The 27,119-nt window shown below is 44.0% G+C and overlaps 1 protein-coding gene across 11 annotated transcripts in view; it reads right to left on the bottom strand.

The window, feature by feature from the left end:
• SEMA6D (semaphorin 6D) overlaps nt 1–27,119 on the bottom strand; it is a 206,700-nt gene that overhangs the window by 17,549 nt on the left and 162,032 nt on the right. For 8 of the 11 annotated variants that reach the window (XM_021537467.2, XM_021537475.2, XM_021537473.2 and 5 more), the window contains exon 1: nt 13,347–13,434. The exons of 1 other annotated variant lie outside the window; for it this stretch is intronic. The gene's annotated coding sequence lies outside the window, so the exon portion shown is untranslated. Of the gene's footprint in view, nt 1–13,093; nt 13,252–13,346; nt 13,435–13,691; nt 13,753–27,119 lie in introns of those variants that run through there. 2 more of the 11 variants (XM_021537469.2, XM_021537471.3) reach the window with 2 other exon arrangements.

The following is a 27,119-nucleotide window of genomic DNA, read 5'->3' as shown; positions in this document are numbered from 1 at the left end:
AGATTTCTATATTATTTTGCTTGCAAAATTACTAAAAGAATATTAACAGTAGCTCTGCTTTCTAGCTACATATGAAAAGAAAATGCACCTGCTTCAAGAGGCTCTTAAATGTAGCTTTTATCTGGTTGGACACAGGCTTGAGATCAGAATCACTGAAGAGACAAAAACTGGGAAGAACAGCTGTTTCCTGGATAATCAGAAAAATGGGATGCATCTAGCCCTTGGAGCAGGGGTTTATGACAGCCAGGTGTAGCCTTCTGGTAGACACAGATAGACTGGTGTGAAAGACGTAATTCCTGCCACATTCAAACCTTTTAGTGGAGGCCACTCCTGGGGACTACAAATAACAATGCTGAAAAATATCTGTTCGGCCTGAAATAGCTGATTACGAAATGCTGGCAATGTCTACCTTGAAGAAAATGCAGAAAACATTCATGCTCTGGGTTTGATTATTTTCCCCTGCCAGGATTCAGCCCAGTCTTTGATTAATTTCTCTTATAAATTGCATTCCTAGCATTTCTGCTAGAAAACAATCCATGGCAAGTGCAATGTTTGGAAATTACCATATTGCTATCCTTGTCTTGCAGCTGGGGAATTGAGGCACAGATCAAGGCTGACTTTGTGGCCCAGGCCAACAACCAAAAAGGCCTTTAAAAAGGCTCTGAGCTGCCTGGGGTGAGATGTGCTCCTTCCCTGCAGCACAGGCACACTGACCAGTGTCCCTCAGGTGAAAATCAGGTTACAGATCGGAGCTCCACGTGGCCTGTGCCATAATGAGTTGTGTCTGCAAGAAGAAAGAACTAGAGGTGTGTAAATGTTAACTGGTGGCAAAAATCCACCTTATTAAGGAGGCAAGCAACCTGCCTGAAACAGGCCTCAGGGAGATGCTGTTGGTCAGATGGGAGGCAGGCAGTTGTCCCAAGTAATAAACTGGCTTTTTGTGGCTGCCACCTTTCAATCTCAGATAGAAATCCCATCCTTCAATTCCTGATTGGGGGAATCCAGAGAAGCAGGATATAATTCCTGTTAAAATATGAGCCTGCCTTCAAACAATCGCACATGAAGGGGAACAGGCTGGTGTTTCTTGCCCATTAATCTATTCCAGCCTTTGACAACGTGCTGGTGACGCTCCATCAATCATCTTTCTGTGCAGTGCCACGTAAAAGAGAAGGGGGAAGGGAAAGGGCATTCAGCCAGCTGGGGAGAAGCAACATATAAAATGGCTTCAAACCAGACTGATGCAATATTTTCTACTTACTGAAAAAAAAAATCTTAAAAATCTTAACACGGTAAATGCTTCCCAAAATGCTAGGCACATACTGGAGTGCAGTACAGTAAATCCAGGCTCAAGTTCATGACAGGTCAGAACAAAAGATACATCCTAAAAGTTAGGTCACTTGTGGAGAGTTTGGCAAGGAGTGAAGGAAAGGGTTGCAATAATAAAAACTGACTGAATGACTGCATCATCTTCCTCCTCCACCAGACTCAGGCTGTTAGTTGAGACCAAGGATCCCCTTTGTGCTTGGAAGTACAAGTTGGACATAATGTTATGGGGGGACAGGCAGAACTGATTAGTAATATGTTGAGCCTAGTCAATTTATGTTGATGTGGTTTCTCACAATCCCAGCTGACTGGACTTGAGACAAATCAGGAAATCCCTGCTGTCCTCTCTTTCTTCCTGCATGTAAATGGCTCCCTGAGGGCACTAATTAGTGCAAAGGCACTGACTAGTGTCTTCTCAGATGGTACCTTCTGAAATTTTGAGCATGAAACCACTCTAATAATAAAAGTTAAACCAGAACAAAAAATCTTTTACTGCTGCTTGTTCACAGATGTTCAACAAGTTTCTCAGGGCCTACAGCTGAGACTTCAGTCCCTGATGCAGAGCAGAGCTGATCTTGTGCAAAACCCAGCAACTTCCAGTGAGCCCCTGAGACAAATCCTGCTGAGGGGCTCAGGACACCCTTGGACAGTGGCTTCAGGCACTGAGCCCCTGGCCAAAGCAGTGCCTCCAAGCTCTTCAACCAGAAGAACACTCAAGCAACAAAGATCTATTGGCCAGGCTAGAGCAAGTCACACATTCCACCTGCACCCAAAGAAAGGCTGAATGGGAGCTTACTTGTGTTTAGCACCACTCCCCTTTTTTTTTTTGGCTGTAAAGGACCAACGTAGAAAGGTTAAAAATCTTGTTTACTGAAGCCTCAGGGATTATTTTTTGATGTACAAATCACTTAAGGTCTACAGCAGTTTTAGCAGCAGTTAAAAAACACTACCTGAAAAGGGTTCAAGTTCTGGGCTTCATGAAGTAAAAAGCCTGCTGGCAGTGACTCTACTTAAGGGGGCTAAGGATTTGCACCTGAGTTTACTTGCTGATGGTAACTGCTGCCAGGTGGGAGAAGTTCAACTTCTTGAGCCAGCTGCAGAGAGAATACAGCTCAGCAGTGAGTGCAGAGTACAGAAAGGGAGAGTGTAGCTCAATTTTGGTTTGTCAACCAGGTCAATCCTTTCAGAAGATAAAACATTCAGAAGAAAATTTATGAAGGTGGTACAGGCTGCATTCAGGGACGCCCTAGACTTGTAGAAATGTTCACATTGGCAACCACAGATGCACCAGAACATTCACCCAGAATAGCACCTAATCCCTGCTGTGACTGGAATAAAATAACTCCAGAGCAGAGACACACTCTGGGGGAACCAGGCAAAAGGGTGTTTTAGTAATCATAATATGAAAATAGAACCTTTTTGTACCATCCAAGTCAAAATATAAGACCAGCATGGGCCAGGGGCTTCAAACTCTAAAGGAGGAGCCAACAATTCTTTTTCCTATCTCTGTATTTTTGTCTTGTTTTTTCTTTTTTTTTCAATGTCTTACTGTGTGAAATGTGTACGATGAGTCATTTGCTTACAAGCCAGAAAGTATTCTACATAGAATGCAACATTTGCCTTAAAAATCTGTATTAGTATTTATGATATGAAAGGCAGGGGATTAGATTCCCATTTTAGGTCATATCTATACATAGGTTTTCCAATGATGCAATTGCATTATAGCATGGCAAGTCCTCCCAAAACAGGGATACAACAGCCAGCATCAATGCAAGTGTGATTTTATTTATAATTCTTTTAAATGTCATTCCAGTACATGTTTCTTCTAATGAAGTCTGACTTCAATAAAGTTCCTGAAGGCAATGCCTGACACAGAGGTTTACAGTACATTCAAATCTTAAGAGATTCTCTATGATGTGATAAATCCATGTTGTGGAATTTGGTGATAGATGGTTTCATCTAATTATCAAATAACACAGGAAAATATTTGTAGCTAAAATGAAAGAAAGGTACTTAAGTCTTGTAGTCCCTTTCAGGAACATGAGGCATGATTTTGTATGAATGGATAGGTAATAAAAACTTTCTGTCCTACAAATGTATACCCAAATATAAACTTGCAGTATGCAGCCATCCTTACTTTTTATAACAACTTTAAAGTCTGCAGCTCTGAGGAAAAAAAAATTAGGATATTTAGAGCTGAGATATTAATTGAGCATGAAAGTGCAAATAACAGGTCTGTTATTTTAAGATAATACTTGACTTCTTTTAAGGATTCTGCATTAACACCTCTTGATCTATGCCTAAGTAAAAAAAGATAGTTTAATATTAAAGTGATGAAACCCTACCAGTGAGTATCACAGCTTTCATCTTAATTGGCTTATGGCACTGCCAGCTACACTTCAGTTGTTTGCAGGCTTTGAATGTTGCAGCAAGCGCACCCCTCTTGATCTAGAACGAGTTGACAGAACTTGCAAAATGGCTGGGGTGACTTTTAATGATGCAAGTGTTTAGTGGTTGATTAGAAGCACTTTGAGGGCTAAATTCTCCTGTGATCAGAAATTTACTTGAACACCGGATAGTTTCAGCAGGAAAGGAAATAAAATGTTAAGCAAACTGTAAGTGATTGCCTCAATTATAGTTATTTTAAGTTAATTTTTGAGACTAAATGTTAACTACCTTCTCTTACAAGGGTGACATGAAAGTCCTGCACCCGATTCAGCTTGCATCTATGGTCAAATCTGTTCTGTTTTGCAAACTTCCTGTAGAACATGCTTTCCTTGCAAGCTTGTCAGGGCTGGGCAATCAGTGCTTTAACTTAAGCAGTGCTCTGGATCCACCATTTTAGGAGACCTGCATTTCATTAATTCAAACTCCTCATGCCCAGCTGGGACTGCCCTGGGATACACTAAATTTATTTGTGGAGGTGTCCACGGACTGTGCAGAGAATGTCAGTACAGTGACCTTGTTCCACACTCTGGGCACTATCCTCCATTAATTCCTGGCCATGGGCAGCTCTGGTAGCAGGAACTCCTACCCCTGCCTGACCCCAACCCCAGAAAAGCAAAGCCACCCTGCTGGGGAGAGCAGCTGTGGCTCATCAGGGTAAAATCCTGAGCACCTCCAGCTCCCAGTTGTGTCAGAGGTGTCTGATGCTTTTGACTAATGCGTTTTAGACCAAAAACTAGGGAGAACCCTTAAACCATAATGGCAAAGACCTAATTTCCTCCCAAAGTACACACAGGCTTGGATGTTCAGTAACACCAAAACTGCCCACCTTGGCCTGGAACAAAAGCCTAAAACCTAGAGCAAAGTATCACTCTGCCTCCCTCTGGGAGGGCTGGCTGCAAGTGTGGGTCAGTGCTGTAAGTGAAGGAAGTCAGTGCTCTTCCTGGAAGCCTGCAGAACATGATTTACATAGCAAGACTGACAATCATTTCAGCATGATTAGGCATCATCTGATAAGGTAACTCTGAGACAGGTACAGACCAGTACTTGCAGGTGAGGAGCAATGAAGGTCTGGGGCACAACTTGCACAAGTCCAGCCGACGCCACAGCCAAGGGAGCTCTGGCAGCACCCCGGGCCTGCTGCCTGGCAGCCCTGCAGAAAGCAGTCTAAGCAGCCTCCCCCCTAAGCAGGGCTGCAGCCCCGATCCTGAGATAAGTGCTGCCCATTTGAGTCCTGGCTGGAGCCCAGGAGGTCAGGGTTTGCCTGCTGGATGAAGTGAATGGGATGTTTTGAAATGGAAGGGAGGTTTGGGGGAAGGAATATGAACCAACAAGCAGAGCAGAGGGAGAGAAAAGGGATTTGCACAGTAGAAAGGGCACATCTGCTGTTCAACAGGCTGTGCCTCAGACAATGTTGCTGTCAACCTCACTCCAGAAAGCATCACTTTCCACCCACCACTCTCCCCTGCTACAAACATCCCCCAGCATCTCATCACTGTGCCTTGCTGGAGCGTTGCTGGCTTGAGTTGCTGCTGCTGGGGAAAGGCTGCTGCATGTCAGTGCTCTCACTTCAGAGAGAAGGTAAATGGCTGCGGAAAATGCAAAGGGACAGGAGGGGACTCAACAGGCAAGAAGCACGTGAGAGATCATAAACACCATGCTGGGATTCTCTGTGTGCCATTCTCAGGGCTGGAATGGTCAGCCAGCCTTGCCTGCAGGAATACTACCTACAGATCCTGGGGAACAACGTGTTTTCAACTAGCCCTGCTTTTTCTGCACAGATAAATCTGGTAGCTGGCCACCCAGTTACCTACTTGTATATGCAAAGCGTGTGCTCTGCCCCTTTCCTGGGCACCATCAATTACATGTACAAAACACAGGCTTGAAAACCTGGAGGAACCTTGAGCTTGAAGTTAACAATTACTATTATCTTGTTAGGATTAAAGATTAACTGTGCCAGTAAAAGGATGTGTTATGAAATGTCTTTCCCAGGCTTACAGGAAATAGAGAGTTTTGTTTTCTTGGTTTTAGTTTGGTTTCTTTATCTCAAAGTCTTCTCAGGATTTGGAGTAATTGTTTAAACTGCTGCTTTTATTTACCATATTACCAAAATGTTGTCACTTGCCACGTGACTGCTCATACTTTCATTTGAGATGTCGTGCAGAAACACATGGAAATCTGGTGAAAGCAAACCAATTTTAGAACATGTTCCGAGCAATTGTTTTGTAGCACTGCCCTACAGTATGAAGTCTCTTCCATTTCTTAAATTGCCTAATCAAATGCAGACTCTGTTCCAGTCACGCTAAATTTTCACATAATGGCAGAAAAATACTTCTTTCTAGCCTAGCACTGAACAGTTGGATCACATTATCACATTTGCTGCCTTTGTAGTCTCCGAGTGTGTATTTGTAAAAGTATGTATATACATATTTACAGGGGAGGGGGGAACACCAGTGCTCATGCTGTGAGACCCTGGGGATGGTCAGAGGAACAGGGATGTGTTTTGAGAGGTGCCTGTGCTGAGGGTCTCTTGGAGGACCTGGCTTACCAGAAACACAGAGTAGTGTTCAAAAATTTATTTTTATTTATTTAGAAATCAGATGTATTAGTGCAGCATTTGATCTGGCTGATTCCTGGCCCTCCAGTCTGCTGAAGTTATTAAACTGATATAAATGCATAAGGTAAACTACACCTGTTTGTTGCCAGTCTGGGGCTGGTGAAATGTGTAGCCATGGCTCTCCCTACTCTGAGTCCCAAGCTTGGGCACATCTCTGTGTTGATTTGGGGAACTCTGCACCCCAGAGCTGCCCACTTTCCACAGAGCAAACACAACCTGCAGAGCCCATCCATGGCAGTGTTTGTGACTGGATGCAGCCATGCTGGGCACCAGATCTCCCTCCTCTCTGTTTTACTTGGGCTCCATCCCCTCATGATAACATTCACTCTGCAAGACAGGGAAATATTTCCATCACAATACTTTGGCATTTTGAATTGTGAGCCACAGAGAAGTCACAGATCAAACCTTTCAGAGTAAAATTAAAAAAAAAAAAAAATTCAAATCAGTAACACATGGACTGCAAGTGCTTGAATCAAGGTCAGAAGGAAATCTATGCCAAATCAGGGAATAAGACTCGGGGCTTTAAAGCTTTCTGTTACAGCCTGTCCCACTCTCTCAACATTGGCCTCCCCAGATCCCCAGTACAATTACAATGTTTCCTTAAATCCTTGGGTTGTCACTAGTAATATTAGCCAGTGCAACAACACAAGATAATCATACCTACCCCCCACACTATTTATGTCTGCAGGTCTATTTTTCTTACCCATCTGCACCAAATATTTAGGTTTGTGCTGGCATAGCTTGCTGCTGAAGACCACAGCTTGCTGTTCAGCCATGAGCAATGCTTGTCATGTTTTTGGTGAGGATGAAAACCTGATGCTTTAGGGGGAGGAAAAGCCATAATCCACTCTCACAGTAAAACCTGTATAGTGCTATGCAAGACAAAAAAAAAAAAAAAAAAAAAAAAAATTCTATCCATACCCTTGCAGGAAATCAGATTAATCCTCAAAGCATGAGATTTGATTATTTTTGTCTGAGGTTATCATCAAGGAAAAAAAACTACATAATGCTAAAAATATCCACAAAGCATTTACTTTATGAAGAAAATATGATTTACTGAGCAAAAACAAATTACTGGCTTTTTGGTGTTAATCTTTGATAAACACGTGCTGGGTTAAAGAAACTGTCACAGAGAGAAGTTTGCAAATTGAAGGAAACCGTTCAACTCTGCAAGATTATTTCCCCCTTCCTTATTACTCCTTTCATGAGACACCTGGGGACATTGTTCACACACTGTTGACAGCTTTCCCACTACTGCTTTTCCTCTGTTATCCCTTCCCTTCTCTGCAGCACTCGTCCCCAGGTGGCAATACACAAAAGAGCTATATTTATTTGCAAGGGGTGCCAAAGCTGGCTCTTGGACAACTGTTGAAGAGCCAGAGGCCTCTCCTGCCTTCCAGGTTGGCTGGTTCAAGTTGTTTCCACAGGGCCCTGACCGACCAGGCAGTGCTCTGGTATTTCACTCCTGAGACTGCACTGCTCAGGGAACACCCACACTGCCTGCACAGCCCTTTCTTGCTTTGGCTACCAGCACACCAACAGGCAGAGCCACGCTCCCTCATGCTGGGCTACATTCAGGTGCATCTAAAATTTCAATACTGCAGCCTTAACTATACATGGAGGGTTTTTTTTTTTTAATTAAATACGCATTTTTCTTTTCTGTGGTCTCCCAAAACACAATGTTTACACAGCCCAATAGGACACGTAGGGGTTCTCACAACATGGGAAGGGGGCACTTAAATGGAGCATAAACAAGGGCTTGACATACCAAGTGTGAAGAAGACCTTCTTTCAAGCCCAAAGTGCATCTGTCACGACAGACACAGAAATAGCAGCAACACTTTGTGCTCGTGCTGCAGTCCCTGCCCACCACCAGCAGCCCTACACATGCCTGGGAAGCGAGGCAGCAGCACTTGAGGGAAATCCCTTTTGTTTCACACCACAGTAAAGCTCTGAGGAAGGCCCTACCCAACAGAGGTGTGAGCTGGTACTTTTGCACTGCTTGAGAAAGCAGCTCCAGCTGCCATGACCATTTGATAAAATAAAGATGAACTGTGTAGCTCACATTAAGAAAAGCCTATTGTTGCAGTAACAGCTGAGCTGAGTGACCAGCTGGCCAGCTCTCATCTCTGAGGTTTCACTCCCACCGCCGGTGGGCAGCCAGTCTGTGATGCTGCTCCCCACCACTCACTCATTACCTTTCTAGATGAGCAACTCTGTGCTTGCCTCCCTGCTGTCCCTCCCACACTTGAAGAGCCCCCCAGCAGGCATCTGCCAATTAACTCCTCATTCTCATCCCAGGCCCTCTTCAAAGCTCCCCTGTGCCTCTGATGCCAAAGCACGTGTGCCCCTGTCCCTGACACACGCAGCTCAGCTATGTTTAGGTGGCCTGTGCACAGCTGCTGATTGTGCAGGTCAACACAGCTCTCCTGCTTCTAGAGGCCACTGCCTGACTGTACCCATCTGCCATCTCTTCTTTTAAACCATCCGCTGTGGGAACAGGAGCCATCCCTTTCTTCCTGTGCCTTCCCAGTGCCTATCCAATTAGAAACGGGGCTGCAATTTGGCTCTCAGATGTAACGGTTAAAAAAGAAAAAAGTAACGGCAACAACAAACCTTTTTGCACAGAGAGTCTCTGTGTGCAAATACGACCTCTGTTATGTTACCAAGGTCAGGCAGACCAAGGCCAGGCTGCTGTGTGAGAATATAAATCAAAGCTGTCCAGGGACTGATTTCGTTTACAAGGTTTGTAACCATTCTGGACAGAACAAATGTCACTTGCTTGCCTGAGCTCCTTGCTCCTCCTCTTCCACCACCACTTCTTTGCTCCTCCACTCCCACCAAGCCCTTCCCTCCCCACTAATACCTCTTGACCTCCTTTGCTCTTGAAAGCAAAAGTTCTCGTCTAGCAAGAAAGCAGTGTCTCACACATGACAGACAGCCATGCTAGGCCAATTTATATAAATTATGCAAAAATCTCAAGCAAAATTAGCATAGAGTCACAAGTACATTCACCTGCTGGTTACCTGCCATTCAAAGTACACGTCAGAATTAAAACAACAAATCCTGTAACAACTTCTTTCTGATTGCATTCATAGATCTGCAAAACAAACCAAGGAAAGCATCTGTAGCAAGTATTAGAGTCTGGGCACAGATCCTGTGAAATCACATGGTTTCCGTTGTGGAACTAAAAAGGCTTCTACAAGAATGTGTGAAATACACAGCCGAAATTCTCCATTTCTTTCTGTGCTCCTTGGCAGTTTGTGTGGCTAAGTTAAAGTGGCAAGTTCTGTTTCTGTAGCTGGCTTCCCAAGCTCACTGCACACCGAGCACACACAGGATGCAGCCAGCAAGCTCCCTCTCGAGTATGGACAGAGTTAATGTCATCCCACTCCAAACAACAGGTTGCTGTCTCCAAACCAGAGCCTTGAAGAGCAAGAGTCCAGTGGTTGCCTCACTCCTCCCTGCTATTTTGCAGCCCTTCCTTCTGCAGGTGTACACACCGAGCTGCAGCAGGGCTGGGCAGGGGTGCCAGAATGAAAGAAACTTCACGTTCTGGATGTTAACTTTAGTTACCATAGCCAGACAATGCTGCCAGTGGCGTGGAAGAAAAAATTGCTGTAGCCAGCTGTGCTGTTCACAGTCGGGTGGTTTCTGTGCAGCTCCAAATGGTTATGGAGCCAGTAGCCTGTTGTGGCCAAGGACAGGATGATGGATGGTCTACACACACTGTCCAAGCAGGGAGAATGGCAGAAGTTCACTTCAGGGTTGTTAAAATGCTAATCTGGGTTAGTTAACAAAAGCCGAACGGAAAAAGAAAAGTTAGGGAAATCAATACTACTCATATGCTGTATATATGCACTGCAGATTTGATCTCTGTGGTTAACAAACATTTGACTTTGGAAGTGGGACAATTTAACAGTTGTCCTGTCTGAATAAACGGAACCAACTTCTGATATTAGCTGTACTGTAATTACTGTCAAGCCATGACGAGGGAAAGCAGGCTACGGCAGACAACACACAGAGCTCCACAAACAGCATCGGAAGGGCAGTAACACTGTTCTCACTGCACACCTCTTCCATGTGACACGGAAACAAATCAGAACCCACTTTCTTTTGAACTCAAGGCTGGCAGCTATTCACAGAACAAATAACAGCTTAATAAAATGGCTTAGATGGATTTTAACAGTAACTGCAGTAGCTTATCGGATGCATAAGAAGGGATCATCTGTTCGAGCAGCAGTTTTGACGAAAGCAACATTTGAACTGTTTTAATTACACTGAGTTGCTAAGACTGAAAATAACTTGTACTACCCAATGCCAGTAATATGCCTTATTCCATCTTTTCTTAATTACTTGTGGAGCAAATTGTTACTTTATCAAGTGGAAAGGTATCTGATTTTATCAATCTGGAATTAGAGGTATGTTTAACATATGAGTATGTAATCAACCATCATCTCCTCTGTTCAGTTAGCAAACACACAGTCTAAGCCTTGAAAAAATATCAGACTGCAATGTAAGTAAGCCCCACATAAGCTTATACAGGCACAGAAGCTGTTGAAGTACCTGTTTCCTTTGTTTTACCAAAAAAGACTAGAACTGGAATGGTCTCAGTCATACCACTTTTCTACACCTGATAAAAACTGACCAAATTCACCCCTGATCACCACTTGATTTCAGGTTTCAAATTGCTTTTTATTTTTCAGAAAGACAAACAAATATAGCATTTCAATATTTCCATGCAGGTTCTGTCCATCTAACTGGCTACACCTGACTTCAGGGGATACCGAGTCCTGTGCTGAGTGCACCAATGTTTTGAAAGAACTTAAAACCCATACAAATCCAGAACTGAAACATGAATGTGATGAGCTGTAGTAAGACCAGAAGATACATTATTACAAATGCCTAACATACACTTTGAACTGAACTTCCATGGTGGACTTTTCCTTCCCACACCTGTCATGACGGGACCGATTGGATCAAAGATCAACCTCGAGCGAATTGCATCTGTAATTAAGCGTTCTATCTAAATGTGCTCTTCATAAATAGACAGCAAAGTTATGGCAGCTCCAAGGGCTAAAATATCTGCACTAACAGCTCAGCTCAGCCATCCCCAGAAACGTTCAGATGGTTCAGCTCAAAGGGCGCGAGAGGCTGGGGGGAAACCCGCAGCCACACAGCTGGTTTGTGGAGCTCTGACAGGGCCATCCCTGTATTCCTGGCACACACTCCTGCATCACACAAAGCACATTTAGAAAATGATGTTATCTCTGTTGCATCTCACCATAAAGGAGAACAGGTAGTGACAGACTGCAGGATATGGGGGAGGAAGGTTCACTGTAACTAAAGGTGCAGATGAAAGTGAGAAGCTGTTTAAATAAACCAATGTAGAGCCTCTGGGTTATACTTTTTTGGCTGCCTTTCTGAAAACAAATCTGAGCTACATAATTCAGAATCCTAATAAATTCTTACTACAAACTTTTCCTTCCCGATTTAAAAAAAAACCCTTAGCTTTATATTAGTTAACACAAAAACTGCTGAAGTTCATAATTATATAAAGAAGAAATCAGAGCACTAAGCTGGCAATTTGTTTTTATCTAAGCCAGAGTAAATGTTTATACAATATCTGCCAACATAACAAAATATGCCTGTCACTTACAACATTAAACATGATTCCATACAGCTTAATTTACAGAAAGGAACTGAAGTAGACTTTAGAGGTACACCGAATTTTATAGCATGAATAAAGTAGGAAAAAACGCCTATTCTCTTTTGCCACAAAAGTAATCGCAAAGCTTTACAATGAGCTTCCTGTTGGACTTGGAAAAAGGAGAGAACCTCAGAAAATTCTCTGTGAAAGTATTTGTATGTGAGAGCAACAGACCACCAGTAAACGCCTCTAAGACAGTAGGAAGCTGTTTCTTCAAATAATATTTAGGGAACATTAGTAAGACCAACAACTTGAAGCACAAAGGTATTCCAATAAAGATGCATGCTTTTTTTTTCCCTGAAGGAAATAACCAGGGGGGAAAAAATATGCCACACATTTACAGAGCACCGAACAGTATTCTGGAGGAAGTTTGCTGTAATTCCTGCACATTATGTGTGAAGTGTGTGTGTGTGTGTACATGGATAAGCTACAATACCATCTGTACAGCAAGTGCCACATATGTGAGCATTATGAACCATCATTGCTGCTGCTATGCTCAAAAGCAAATGCGTTCTAAGCCACACACAAATACAAATGATTTTACACACTGAAGGCTGAGTTTTGCTCATATTACTCACAGGCTAATGTCTGTGCTACAGACATACTCTTGACCAGAAGTAAGAAACAACTGAGAGATTGGCAGAAATGCACTAATTTAAGACTAGCCATATTCATGCTAACAAGTGGGATTTCCACCGGAACTACATTTTTTTCAAAACATCAACCTAAAGCAGTTAATCGCATTTTTTTTTAACTCACAAGATAGAACACAACAACAATAAAAAAACCTTCCACAACCACCCCACGACCCTTTAAAACACAGGCGTAATAGCCACCTAGACATATCTGTGTGACCTTTCATTTCCCTCCATCCTTATAAATAATAAAGAAGGCTTTAAACCCTTTCTAATTACTCCTTGAAAGCAGCTGTATCGGTTTCTGCAGTGATGAAACGCCCCCACCCCCCCAGGAAAAAACAAAAGTTTCCCCGCTCTGCACCTGAGCATTGTTTTCGGCAGGAGGGCGGGCGCGGAGCTGCCCCTGCCGCGGCACGGGGATAATTCAGAACTGACTCCAGTATTTGTTTCCATCCATTATTGATGGGGAGCTGGAAACGCGGCTCCCTCTGCCTCCCAGCGCCCGGCTGCTGCCGGGGAGCCCGTAAATCACGGCTCGCCGGGCTCCCCGCCCCGCCGGCAGCGCCGAGCCCCGGCCCGGGCCGGCCCCCGACGCGGCGCCAGCCCCAACTCACCCCAAGCGCCCCGGGGCGACTTCGGCGGGGACGAGCCCGGCAGCTCCGCTGCGGCTGCCCCGGCCGCGGCCGGCGCCGGCCCCCGCCCGCTGCGCTCGGCAGCGCGGCCGCGCTCCCGCCGCGCTCCGCGGGACCCGCGGCCGCCGCCCGCCGGCGGGGCCCGCTCCGCCCGCCGCGCCCCGCCGGGCGCCCCATCCCGGCGCTGCGCGGGGGAGGCGCGCCCGGCAGAGCCCACCCCCGCCTCCACCTCCCGCGAACGGATTTATTCTCGCCCGTCCCTCCGCCGGCACCGCGGCGCCCCCGGCCCGCGCCCCGCCGCCACCGCGGGCAACTTTTCGGTCTCACCGCAGCGGGAGCGCGGCCCGCGGCCGCCGGCGGAGCTCGGCAGTCGCTCCGCGGCGGGGCGGGGGCGGACCGGCCCCGGCACCGCCCCGGCCGCTGCCCCGCCGCCCCCGCCGCCCCCGCCGCGGGCAGCGCCGGGCGCCGCCCCGGCCCCGGCCGGCTGCGCGGAGCTCGGCAAACTTCGCCCGTAGTTTCACCCCTCCCAGCCCACCTCGGCAAACCTGCCCCCGCCCCTCCCGCCCCGAGGAGGTAAACAGCTGGGGCGAAGCCGCCGAGAATTTGTTTTGTTCATCGTCGACGCCACCTTCGCTTCTTAAAACAGAAATTTTCATTTCTGTTCGGAAAGAAAAAGTCATTGCGAGCAATGCAATTCTGCGGGCTAATGATACTCGATGTTGCAGACGAGTACTTCGCGTGTGGTGCTGGGGGGATGTCCTTGAAATGACATATTTTTAAATGCCTGTCCAAAATCCCCTCAAATATTCCAGAAACAAAGGGTTTAATCCCAGAAATGAAGTCCAGGAAATAGCTGTCACTAAGTCATTTTTCTTCACATGAAAGATTAATTAAGCCTTAAAGTACCATGGACTATTTTGGATGCCCCTGTAAGGGGAAAAAAAATAAAGGATTACTTGCCAAACTGTTTAATCTGTGTTTGGTTTATGGGAAATAAGAAAAATTCCAAGTAAAAGTAATTCAGAGATTTTTGCTGGGGAATATATCCTTCCTTCATGCGCAGTTCCCAAGTTCCTGCCCCTTAGCTGAGCACTGTCTCCACAGCAAAGCCTTGGGCTGGTTGCTTCCCACAGCGCTCCTTCCCCTCTGGAAGAGCAGCGCTTGATACTCCCAAGCAGTACTTTGGGCTGATCTGGCAGGTTTTTACGCACGCACCACTCACAGGGGGAGCATTGCCTCTTGAGAACTGATTCATCTAAGTAAGGGCGCCAGGATTTGGCCCATAGTAAATTCTCTTTAGAGATGGTGCCAACAAAATCTCCCAGCCATGGGAATAGGACGTTTTTGGCAACTCTGTCCCCCTTGGCTGTCTCTCTCTGATGTTTCCTAGTGGTGACAGGCTAAAGGCAAGATCATTATGGGCTTCCTCACAGCGAACACAGCACAGCTATGTGGCACCCCAGGAGCTGCTGCCTGGTTAAAGGTGTAAGGACATTATTTTCTCTTTCTCATGAACAGCCCTAATCTGAAAAGCATCAAAATTTGCACAGCGCATGAAAATGCTGCGATAGAGACTACTCGCTTGGTTAGGAATTGAATCACAACCTCAGGAGAACAAAGATGAAAGTGCTTCCCAAAGAAAGATTTGTTTCACAGAATAGCTCTGTGGCCTTTGCACTGGAAGTGAGACACCCGGAGCAGACCCACTGTGGTGGGGATTTATGGCAGGTACGGATGGGTGCCTAGGTGCAGGCTACCCACACCAAGGCATTAAAAATGTGGGATTTGCTCCTTGGCTTTTGAAACTCCTGATGGTAGTGCCAGCCAAGAAGACTGCAGCACTGGAAGAGCCACTATATTTTCATTCAAGGCGCCCCTTTTGTGACTGCCATGTAGAAGTTACTGCTCAATGTTGTTCTGCTATCCCTGCCTGGGGGTGTCGGATGCCCAGCCCTCGGCACGCGTGGGCTGTGGGTGCCTGCTCCCCTCTGCTCTGAGAAGGGCAGCCTGTGGGAAGGGACCTTTCTTCCCTGCCATACCTCCGAGCCACAAGCTGACTCAAGGTTTCCATATATCAGGATGAAAGATTAATATGGTTTAAATCTCCTTCTGCTTCAATTAGGCAGGTGACACAATGTTGAGAATCAGATCGCATTCCCGTAGGGCAAAGGGTTTCAGCTAGAAGTATAGCATTTTAGAGGATTTTGGTATAGCCAAGACTAATATCTTGTGTCTACACTTAAATATGGTAGTTTATTATCATTTCAAAACTTGCTGCATGGCTAGAAACCACTTTATGGAAGGATTTAAAGTATGTGCATTTACAATATGTGTGCAGTCAGGGAATTGCACAGCCACAGGTTTTTAAACACAAATATATGCAGGCTCCTATTGATATGATAAACTATCAGTAACATGTGCTGCAAAGCTTCTTAAATCCTCATTGACACAACAGACCACTATTGTGTCAATAGTGTGCAGATTAATGGGGTATTGTCAGGCTATTTTAGGCCTTAACTTTCATTTATCCTAAAACTTGTTCTTCATTGTAACTCTTAACCTTTGGATTCTGCCAACGCATTTCTTGTCACAAATATACTAATGGAATTAAAAGAAACCTGGCTTTTAAATGTTAATTACCCCTAGAATGATTGATTTGCAAAAGAAACACATCAGCAGAATCTGAAAGTACAGAGGCAGAATAAAATGGACTGAGTGTCAGCAGTGGCTTCAATGAGACTGTCCCTGTGTCCCAGGTAGTAACAGACCCACCTGGTCCCATGGGTAGGGTGTACAGGTGATCCCTACTGTCCAAAGGACTTTTCACCCTCTAAGTGCTTTACAGACTTGAGCAACACTTGTTCATGAATTTGAAAATATAAGCAAAGTGTTAAAAATTTACATACTGGTAACAGAAGCAGCCTCTGTTAGAATAACATACTGATTTTTTTTATTCATGAAAGTATAGATAGTATTAAACTGTTTTTAAACCAGACATTTCATTCTGTTTGAATGCCTCCACTGGGTTTATAACCAAAGCTGAACTGACTTCAGCAGGTAGGTGGGTGGATTGACATCAACACTTCAGCCACATGGTGATTTGGTGAGGAAGTGCCAGTGCACACAGTGCAGGGCAGTTTGCCAGTTTGGGAAAGCACCTTCAGATCATGGTAGCTCAGGAGAAGTTGCTCAAATGGCACATCCTTAGGAAATACTAAGTGCTGAGGGAAATGGAGTTGATGGTTTCCCCCTGGCTGAGCCAGAGCTCCATCAGTGACTCAGCATGCAAATGCACGGACACAATGGCTTCTGAATGAAATATCAAACTTATATTTGGAGGACATGTTCATTTAAGCTGTGTCATTTCCAATAAAGCCAGCAAATGTCATTTACAGGGGGAAGGTCATATCACAGCAGTGGCAAGAAGTGATGATGCTATACCCTAAGAGTTATTTTGTTTCAGCTAAATATTTTCTTCCTCCCTTCTTTTTGCCAGTGCATATAGACATCTGCCTAGTGCAAGGCACTGCATAGAGGAACTGGTAGGTAATTTAATATGGATCGATACATAATTCCTGATGAAGTAGACATGCAGTTTTTATATTCACTATCCTTAAATCTAAATTGCAAAGTGCAATGTTATGACTTACCTTTACTGTAATTAACTTTGATAGTAAAAGAGAATAGAATTTATTTATTATGAGCGAATAAAATTAGTTGGACAATTTAAGGTGCTATTCAATGAGTAATGCTCCCATAGAAAGGGTAAACATTTGTCTGCCTGATAATAGTTGTTCTCATTAACAACCTAGAAAAGTTATTTTCATGCAGCTCTGGTTTTATGTGTCTTCTTGTCTTCTCAATATCCTGGGAGCCATTGCACAGGGCAGGGCAGGCATGTATAATACGTGAATAAATGTAGGACAATTTCCAAGAAAAACAGGCTTTTTATCTCTATCGATTGGTGAAGAATTCTCTCCTTTGGACTTTTAAGAACATAAACGCAGAAAATAGGAAGATCAAGCTGTAATGCTTCACAGCTCATGACCAGAACAGGGTTAAAGCCACATAAGCTGAAACTGATAGCTCATTATGGAGTCAGCCTGCACAATGCAGAATTTGCTTCCTAATGCTCACCCCTCTTAGAGGGATGCCGGCCATTCCTGGCTATAGCACCCCATCTCCACGAACCCTTTCTGAAGGTATTGCCCTTCTTTAGCCACTCATTCTTCCCCATTCCCCATGGTTTAGATCTTGAGAAGATGGGTCTTTAATCTGCCTCGAGTGCATTTAAATCAATCCCTGTTCAATTGCCCTAAACCTTGTTGCCAGGGGGAATATTGGTGAAAATCCCAGCGTTTGGCTCTATTGCCAACACTGATGCTGGGCTGTGCACCCCAACTTGGCAACTTTGTCCTGTCTCTGTAAAAGACCAGCATGTGCATGTGCTTTCATTCCTGTGATTTAGCTTTCTGGCTGATGTAAGAAATGGGTTCACACTGTTATTCATGACCACCCACCATCATCTGACATCAGTTTGCCTTGAGAAGCCCACAGAACAATCTCTATATTGAATATTTGAGTGATAAATCTAATAGCTGCTCTCGGGCAAAGGTCCGGCTGAAATTCCATGTGTTGGCTCTCCAACTCCCCCATCTGTTCTCTGGGGAGGCAGAGGAGATCTGCCAGTAATGAATAAAAATAATTGGGAAACAATTTTTTTTAAAGCTTTGTCAGTATACTGCGTGGGTCAGCCAGCAGGGATCCTGCAGGATCCTGTGCAGAGGAACTGAGACAGTGGAAAGGCAGAAATTCCTCCTCTGCTGAGGCTGTGGAGAGAACCCCATGTCAGCAAAGACAGAAGAGACATAGACAGGACGTTTGCAATGTGTTGTCCTGTGTATGTTACAACCTGAAATGTGCCTGGAGTGAGATCTGGATGAAATGTGCTTGGAGTGAAATCTGGATGACTGTATGTCAAAGCCAATAAAAGGGATTCAAGCAATAAATGTAACTGGGCACAGTCCTGTACAACTGGTCTTTCTTGCCTGTGAGCTCCCCATCAGGCTTAACTCTGAAAAACCAGCTCTTTCAGGCCCGTGGTTCTGGCCATGGCACTTTGACACAAAGATCACTGCAATAGTAAAACATGATTAATTCCTGGTCCTTGCAAAAGATTCATCTTGTAAAATAATCCCAGTGAGGGACAGCTGTACAGGGCAGAGAGCTGGCAGCACCAAAGCCAAGCTGAAGGCACTGCCATGGTGCCCCTTGGGTCCAGGTACAGAGCCATGGTGTTGCTCACTCCCCTCAGCACTCTAAATGTCTGCAGGAATGATTGAAAGCAAAACAAACTCCATTTTCTGTACAATTATTAGCTTTTCAGTTTGGTGTATTACAGCACCCATCTTTTGATGGGGAATTAATTCAAAACATCTAAGGTAATATCATCAAAATACTGTAATTAGATTTAATGGCATACTTCCAAGATTAATAGGTGATCTTCCTCACAGCCTACAATTTTAATTTCCAAAATTTCATTTGTCATACTGCTACTCAGTACAGATTCAGCATCACAGTGTTAACCTACACTTTCCTTCACTAGTAGTAAAATGTGCTGTCTTTTCCAGGCACAGACAGATGAAAAGATGTATTAGTAACAAATCTGTGTTTATGGCATATAATCACAAGATGACAAGACACTTAATGTTACCTATTTATATATTATGTATAGCAACTTCTGTTACACAAAATCACTCTTCAGTCCCATTTTAGGGGATTACCTAATCCTGTAATTGATTCTATGTGATGAGTCCCTGTTGTCCTGTGGAGACCCATTGACCTTCAGAATAGGAACAGGCCTGAAAACATTCCATTATTTCACTGTTTTTTTCTTATGTGTAAATTACAAGATAATGTAGGATGAGAGCAGATGATTTTATCTGTCTATTTACTTCACTGGGCTCAGAATTCTAAGTGTTTTATGACTTGACCAAGAAGAAAAAAGAAGAATAATTACTCCCTATCAGTAAGAATGACCAAAGACATGATGGATGTTTTCTTTAAGGTAAATCAAATATTCCCATAGAAATGTAGCCAATCATACACCTTCTCAAACAGCTCAGAGCTACAGTAAAGCTACTTTCTACTGTAACTGTCACATCTCAAAACTTGCAAAGGATGAAGCAATTGCTCACTGGTTATAAATACCAGCAGATCAGTTTATCTACAGATCTGTATCATGTTACTCATTCCAGAGTCCATAAAATCCAACATGAATCGGCTTGACTTTGTACACAAACAATCACATCCTACACAAAGGTGAGTCCACAGGTAGCAGCTGATGACATTTTATAGTCATGGAGGTTTTAGTATTACAGAAAACAGGTAATTGGACACGTGTGCATGTGCAGACAGACACACACAGACACACACAAACCTTGCTCCTTCACTGGCCCACCAAATATAACTCCACGGATTAAGGCCTTAAATAAGTCCCTAAGAATGTAATTTAGTACAGTCTGAACCCCCTTGGGCAAGCCTGAGGTAGCTCCTTGGGCTCAGCAGCTGTCCAGCCTAACACTGACTCAGGAGCCAAAAGCCTGCCTGATTTGGGTGACAGTGAAACAGTTGTAAAGGATCAGACAGACATTATCCTTGGATGAAGTAGGGAGGGTGCTTAGAGAATAGCTAATACCATTAATTCCTAAGAATAGAAAGGTAAACAAACTGCTTGCAAATTTGTATCTGAATGAATTCTGAAATAAAGCCTTACCATATGGCATTCCTTTCCAACAAGAGGGTAGACTCTTATCCTGGGTTAGAAGAAAGATGATCAAACTCTGCTTTTACCTCTGTGACACACACAATAAAGTCCATGGCCCACACACAATCAGTAATGACAGGAGCTGCTGCCTTTGGCATATTACCTTGAGTTTCTGTTATTGTGTGCCCCTTGACATCGCAGTGTCTGACTTCAGCCTTGGGTATATTGTTCTTGAGACATAGGTGATTACCTTTAATTAGTCTTTCAACACTTATGGCCTTACCTAACATTACAGTTTGTTTGAAAAAAATGACTTCTAGCTTTGATGTACCTCAGAGTTCCTTCTTGTGTTCTGGCTGGGGGCTGCAAAATCCTTTCTGTTGAGTAGCTGTAACAGAGCCATCCATGAAATGTTTCCTTTCCTCTGTTCTGTGCTTTGCTTGTTTGTGCAGAAGAAAAATTTCCACTTATGGAAGGTGAGCACACACAGATACTATTCTCTATGTATTATATATTCTTTCTATATGCTCTCTATTCTACTACTCTCTATAGTAAGAGGCAGAAGTGAGTGCAGATTGTTTGATCCTTTGGAGTTACTGTTGCTCCTTCCCCCATCAACATTTGAAATGTGCACAGTGTCTAGAAGTCACTGATCCAGGGACATTTCCTACTGCTTTCCTTTGGAGAATGCAAGATGACACATTTTCACCTTTGAGGTGACAGTAGGTGACAGTGAGATAGGTGGCCCATTTCAGCCCCACATTGTCTCACTGATCACAGTATGCCAGCTGCTTGTATGACTGTGCATGTCAGCCCACTAATCTTGAGTGATGCAGAGCTCCACAGAGTCTGGGGAAATACCATTGTCTGTGACAACTCATGCAGGAAACAGTCATGCAAAGGAGCTGTCAAGGGAGGAGGCTTGGTCTAGGAGAGGGGGATGTGTGGGGTCAAAAGTGTAGAAAGCACTTTGGATCCAAGGCAATATAAATTAGCCATGGCACCTAGTCTATCCTACAAAATCTCCCATTTGCATCACATACTGGAAGAATTAACATTGCAAAAACATACAACAGAGCAACAGCCAGTAATAATTAAGTTATAACTAAATACTCTGGATGGTGCTTGACTTGGAAAAGCAGGTTCAGGTAGGAATGCCAACACTATTCTCTGACATAGCTGGAAGAAAGAGTAAGCTGTGACATCTCCATTCTTGGCAAATCACAGAGACTGCTGCAGGCACTCTGTTCCCTCTGCTGCTTGGAGTGATGCAGTCGTAGCTGCTGTCACTGTTAGCTACAGATCTCCTCTCTTCTGTGTCTTTGTGGGGAAGAGGAGGGCAGAAAAGTGGTTCACTACTTGGGAAGCAATGGAAGAAACAGTATTTGTGGTTCCAGTCAAAGTTTTCCAGCTCCTTTTATAGATTTGACTTTTTAAAAAATTAGTTGCATAACAAGGTGCCAGGATTTTAGCAGCCATGCTATAGCAAATAAATAATTTTATATTAAAGTCTCTACTGTCCAATGGCCAAAGATAACTACATGTTATTCTCAGCTTTCTTATCAAAAGCTCTTTCAGAGTTGGATATTTTATCTGAGTACTTCAGATGCTGCCTGAATAGCTTGCCACGTTCAGAAGAATCTCAGTGATTGTTTATTTTGTGCATGTACTTTGCATGCTGCAGAGAATGCCTGGTTGGTAATTCCTCTCCCTGCCATTATTACCCACGTATGTGCACCAGGCCAAGAGCTCAGCACCAAAGCAGAGAGGGATGAAAGGTCTCCACCTGTGCTGCAGCCAGACCATGCAGAAACACTCTCCATATGTGGAGAGCAGCTGCATAAGGCACGGGCTTGGCAGGCTCCCTGCACCTGGCCAGTCCCCTGCACTGCCAGGGGGGAAGGGAGTGGAGTCGGGGCTGGGGAGTCAGTAAAGGGGGACAAAGCACACTGTCCACTGCTCAGCCAGCTGCCTGGGGATTTGGAGAGCAGATTAGGGCCATGGTCAGCCTTGGACTCCCATCACATCACACTGCCAGGACTGAAGCTCAGATGAGCTTTGGACATGTCAGAAGAGGCCAATTGAGGAGCTCTCTGCAAAGTGAATCATCTGTCAGTCCTGCCCATCAGTAATGTCATGGCACTGATGTCAGGCTGACAATTTAGATTCAAAATCCTTCCTAGAAGGATCAGGATAGCATGTGTGCATTTGTTCCTGGGGTTGCTGGCCATCTGGGCTGCTCTTAAAGCCATGTGGTTTTACACCCTGCCCACGTTTCGGGCGTCCTGTGTCCAGAACGGCACTCGGGAGAGCTGCGTGCGTTAACTTGCTCTCTGATCTACACCCCTTCATGAACTTTTGACAATGACTAAGTCTGTGTTTTCCCTAGGATCTTCAAAAACCTTTCAAACAGACCTGATGACAGAGAGCCTGTTGATTTTTTGTTGGGACTGAGTGAAGATCCCTCTGTTCTCTCAGATGCCAAAAGGAAAAAAATGTGAACTGTACTTTTCAAATGTCATCCTGGGGAGCCAACCCTCAAACTCTTCCTCACATATAAAATGTCCTGGCAGGATTACCATATAATATCCATTGCAGCAGTGGAAAATATCAAAGGATCATGGCTTAAAATTAAACAAAGCAGCACCCTTTCTTGTCTCAAAAGCAATACATTATTCCTCATCCTCTTTTTCCCTTCTCACCTGCAAATTGTCATGCAGTTTGGTAAAGCAGGATTAAGTATCCACAATAAACACTCCCATGTGAAGCCAGCAAGAGCAAATGGAAGCAATCACTTTACTTTTTATCCCAAACCTTCTGTAGCAAATGAGATTTTTCTTTTTTGCAGCTGACTAGCAGAAACTGATTTAGGCCCTTTGCACTTGCTGCCAGCAAGTGTTCCCACTCCAAAAATAGCCTACTGAAGAAAGAAGTGTCAGTTGCTGTCTTCAACAGACTGCTTTCTAAACCCATTGTTAGAAGACACCTACTTCAGCTGAAACCTGGCATGTCACCACGCTGTGGGCAAAGTGCCATTCCAGCAGATGGGCAGGGGGTAGGCAGTGCCAGCACTCCAGTCTGGATATCAACCTTGAGTAACAAGGTTGTATTCCCAGCTGAGGATGTCAAAGCCTGGAGCTGTGGAGCCTGGAACCTTAACCCGTGTCCTTACACACCTTGCTGCTCACACACATCTCTGCAGTGTTTGGAAGGTTTCTATTTGATTTGCAGCCCATCCTGCTCTGTTCCACTGGCACAGGTTTAACTTTGGGATGGGTGAGCCTGGCCTGCCATGCTCTGCAATGAAGGTGTGGGCAGGACCACGTGAGCCCTGCTTGGCTTTCAGTGCCTTTCTCCCCTCTGTGGCATTTAGTAGCAAATATGTGGGAAAACACCTCAGGGTGTTGCAGTCAAGGCAAAAATTTCCAGAAATACCTGCAGAGCTGTGGAACAGTGAAAAACCACAACGTAGGTACCTCTGAGTGGAGCTGCAGGATCCCAGCAGAGGTTAATCTCAGTGCTCAAGTCCCCCTACATTTAAACAGTGCCCACGTGTCAGGTGGAAAGAGCAGTCCTGCAGTCTCATTCTGATCCAGCCTCAGAAATCCCCACACTCTCAAGTGCCTCACAAGAGCATCAGGCCTTGATGAACTGGGATTCATATGCCACAGCCTCACGAGACCAATATGACAATGAAGTCTCTACCTTTCAATGTGTCTTGTACAAAAAAAGCCTCTTCTCTCTAGTGAAATGCCAGCCTCTGTGTGGAGACTAGGTTCTTCTGTAGTGCCTGTTTGTGTTTTATGTCTTACAGAGTCTCAAATTAAAGCATGTAAACCCTACCTGCATCTTTTAAAAATCTCATCTTGTATGTCCCATGAAACTATTAGTTTAGCTATCACTAGGTATTAAAATTTAAAAGGGTCACTAAATGCATACTGCTAGAAGGGAACAACATTAGTTACACATTACCAGAACAAAACTAAATTAAGAAACAGCTCATTTCCTTTGTACCATCAATATTTTACTCAGCCATAGCCTGGATGCTTGTACTCACAAAAAGGAATTAATCATTCATGTGCTAATGTACATCCATTTTTTAAAATCATCACTTAAGTAATCATTTTTGTGTGTGCTCAGATGTGTGATGCCTGCTTATGAAAGTGCAGGAAAAATCAATACAAATTAAATAAAATTTAAAAGGTGGATATCAGTGAAACAGATGCAAAAGAGTCTTCCATGCAGTAAAATTGTAATCAAATTGCTGTAAAATTCTGTTAGTGAGTCATAATTTGAAAAACACATCGGTCTAATGCTAAACTTATTTGTATGCTATGCTACCCTCTTTATTTTGGTGCAAGCATACACAATGCAGTTCATCACAGATTTTGTCTTAAAATATGCATAAAACTGAAGCAACAAAATCTTTATTGCCATCTAATTGGGTACTGCCATTCCCCAAGAGTTTATTTACCGAGAATCACAGTGATCCTATCCTAACATCATCTGTGTCTGCACATCTGGGAGCTCCCAAAGCCCTTCTCAAAGTGAGGTGCAGGAGTCTGTGGAGAGGCTCCCACTGGGGCAGCACAGGGATCCCAGCCCAGTGCTCCCTTCACATGCAGGTGTGGGAAATGAGGCTCTGTATGGCTCAGCAAAAGCAAACTTCTCCTCTCCTGCAAAGTGTCACACAGCCTGCAACATCTGCCCAGTACAGATCACAATAATCAGAGTTTCATTTCCCAGCTCCCTGAAAAGGACTAACTATCTCCTGGGCTGGATTTGCTGCTGCCTTGGGCTTGTCATTTACACCCATGGAAAGTGCTCCAAATCAAGAGACCTGCTTTGCTCAGATATAAATTACAGCCACTTTACTCAGCTATAAATGTCTGTCTAAGGTGAAAAGTAGCAAAGAACAGCAGTTAGTGCTGGCTGCATTAAAAAGAGTTAAGATGGTCCTAGCAGATTTGAGCCCACAGTCCCATGGAAATTAAATCAGCTTTTGCTAAAGGTGTGATTGCTTCTTTTGGACTACCTACATCGGTGAAAGAATATGGCAAAGCTGTTAGATGTCTGCAAGAACACTGAATTTCACAGAAGAGCAGCACAATACTTGAAATAGAATTTGGTGTAGCAGTACTGTAAGTTTTTTCTTCTATTGCTTCAGTAATTTTATGGTGATGTATTTTGATGACAATTTAAAGAATCTCTGTGTTTATGAGGCAATAACACAACCTGCAAAATAAATTACAAGGCCAAATTGTCTATTAATATATAGTATGGCTTCTTGTGAATAACTAGAGATGATCACAAATGCTCAGGAAAAAGCAAGAGAATGTGTACCAGTTCTTCAAATTGTGAAGATTTGTGTTCCTTTTTCAGCTAAGACCTGACATTCTGTCTGTGAAATGGAGAAAATGATCCAGCAGGCAACACTTCTGTTTTGCAGAAACTTCTGAGAAACTAACTGGGGGGTTCCCACTCATCTCTTCACCAAAAGCCATGATTTTGGGTATTTAATTTTGAATAAAGGACTTTTTCTTTTTTTCTTTTCTCTTTCCACTCTTACTAGTCCAAATCTTTTCCAGATGAAACTTCTGTGATAACCACTGTGGCCCTCTGAAGTGTTTCTCCCTCACCAAGACATCATACTTGCAGCCATCTCATCTGCAAATGTCAGTGACTACATGGCAGAAAAGAAGCACAACATCTGATGAGTTCTCTCATGGTGGATAACAGGAGCAGCATGAACTGGCCATGATTTGGAGATGTACCATGAGTGTACATTTCAGACTGCAAGGAACCAAGAATTTAACTTTTCTTTTGGAGAAGGATCTGGTGAAGCTGGGTTTGGCCAGCAGGAGCTCAGTGCCCGCTGCACAGGCACCAAGCCAAGCACAGTGAACATCCCCTGGCACTGCAAAGCAACCTGGTGCCACGGGCCAGGCCACAGACACGAGCCCATAACCTTGGAGAATTGGATTGCTCCTGTTCATTTCATTTCAACCCAATTTAGGGACAACGCATCGTGAGCAGTGTATGAGGCAAAAATATGTTGCCAGATGAAGCATCCACCAGGTCTGAAAGCCACTGCCAGTTAAATGTGCAGGAAAAGCACTTTTGCAATTACACAAACGGTTAAATAAATATGGATTTAAAATTTCTCATTTTTATCAAATTCAGCTGTTGACATGACCTCAGCCAGAGGGAAGAAGGGGAGTGAGAGGGCAATGAGCTTCTCAACCTCAGGGTGTGCCACCTGGATGGGAGAAGGAAGGGCCCTTTCCTAAAGGACATGCATTGTGTTATACTGGAGGTGACACAGATTCTTTGCATGAGCTGTCTGCATGGAGCTACCTGACTGCTTGAGACTGAAGTTGCTGATAAGAATGTAAACTTTGACTTATAGTAACTTTTTTTCCTGGGTGTCTAATGGACTAAGTGGTTTTTTCCCAGTTCAGAAAGTGCAGGTGGGCTGGGGATCATTTGAGAGAGATTCAGCTTTGGGTCTCCACCACTCCCTGTGCAGATGAGAGTCCCTGCAGAGAAACCAGAGTGGCAGTTTGCACAGGTGTAGAGAATTGCCCCAGATCAATGGGTGTGCCTCCACTATCTCAAAACACATACACATGTGCCTTTTTCTGCCTTTGCTTAAATTTAGCAAAGTGTCCTGAAATGCACTTCATATGATTTGAAAGATACAAATGTCTCTGTCCTACTTGTGCCAGTTTATTGCTAATGTGGGCAGGTGATTCATCAATGGATGAAATGAGATTTTCAAGTTGTTTTAAAATGATAAGGTAGCTTTCAGAACTCATGCAGTTTGTTACTAGATACATGATTTATTAATATATTTGTCAAATAATGTATTTGACAAGTTTTAAAAACATTTCTGGATAATTGCTTTTATAACTCATCAATCTTAAAAGGGGAGTAGAAAGATAAGATTGTATTTTACAATCCCTATTTTTCTCATCTCTCCCTTATCA

The sequence above is a fragment of the Lonchura striata genome, chromosome 11, assembly GCF_046129695.1.
Source record: "Lonchura striata isolate bLonStr1 chromosome 11, bLonStr1.mat, whole genome shotgun sequence".
Lineage (NCBI taxonomy): Eukaryota > Metazoa > Chordata > Aves > Passeriformes > Estrildidae > Lonchura > Lonchura striata.
The sequence above is the reverse complement of the archived record's forward strand: the minus strand, read 5'-3'. Positions and strand labels throughout refer to the sequence as shown.